The sequence below is a fragment of the Oncorhynchus nerka genome, linkage group LG12 (genome assembly GCF_034236695.1).
Source record: "Oncorhynchus nerka isolate Pitt River linkage group LG12, Oner_Uvic_2.0, whole genome shotgun sequence".
NCBI lineage: Eukaryota > Metazoa > Chordata > Actinopteri > Salmoniformes > Salmonidae > Oncorhynchus > Oncorhynchus nerka.
This window is the reverse complement of record NC_088407.1, coordinates 21,798,131-21,798,847: the sequence shown is the minus strand read 5'-3', so window position 1 is coordinate 21,798,847 and position 717 is coordinate 21,798,131. Positions and strand designations below refer to the sequence as shown.

Sequence of the window (717 nt, the reverse complement as noted above, 5' to 3'; positions counted from 1 at the left end):
ATACACTTGTTTCAGCTTTTTTTTTTTAACTAGGCAACTATACCTCAGTGTGAGCTCATGCTTTTCGCTAACAAACTTCAAATGTAATTTCCTCATCTCTTTATGAAAAAGTACTATTGGATAAGGATATTCATTTTGAAGTATGCAGCAACCTTATGACTGAGCCATCCGAGCCACATTTTGCTTCACTCCCAACAAGGACCTAACTACCATACTGACTACCAGCATTGTCAACAGTGCTCAGTAACCATTGAACGTATTGTGCGTGCTACCAGATAGCGTTGTGGTTATTTGAAAAATTTGACTTTTATCCTTAATGTAGTGAGTAATTTTGATGTTTTTTCGGAGGAAAAATAACAAAACGTTTTTTTCAGTGTCTTACTCTATGTGTACTGCTCAGATTTGGTGTTGTCACCATGACTGAAAAGAGTATGGTCGTGGTACAAGACCTGGTGCAAAAGGGATTATACAGTAATACTATATTTTCAGGGATCTTTTTCTATAGTTTTGTACTTGGAAATTGTGTTTATAAATTGAATGGTCTCGCTATCCACGATGACGAGATTTGATACTCTTTTCTGAGCGCCAAGCGGGCAGAGGTTGAAGAGTTAATTCTTCTGATCACTGCTTTTGATGACGTTCTATGTCTTCTCTTTTTTCATTTTTTTTCACCTTTATTTAACCAGGTAGGCTAGTTGAGAACAAGTTCTCATTTGC

General features: G+C 36.7%; 1 pseudogene; it reads left to right on the top strand.

Annotated features, from left to right (window-relative positions):
• Positions 1-473: 473 nt before the first annotated feature.
• LOC115139095 (small nucleolar RNA U3) lies at positions 474-717 on the top strand (annotated as a pseudogene).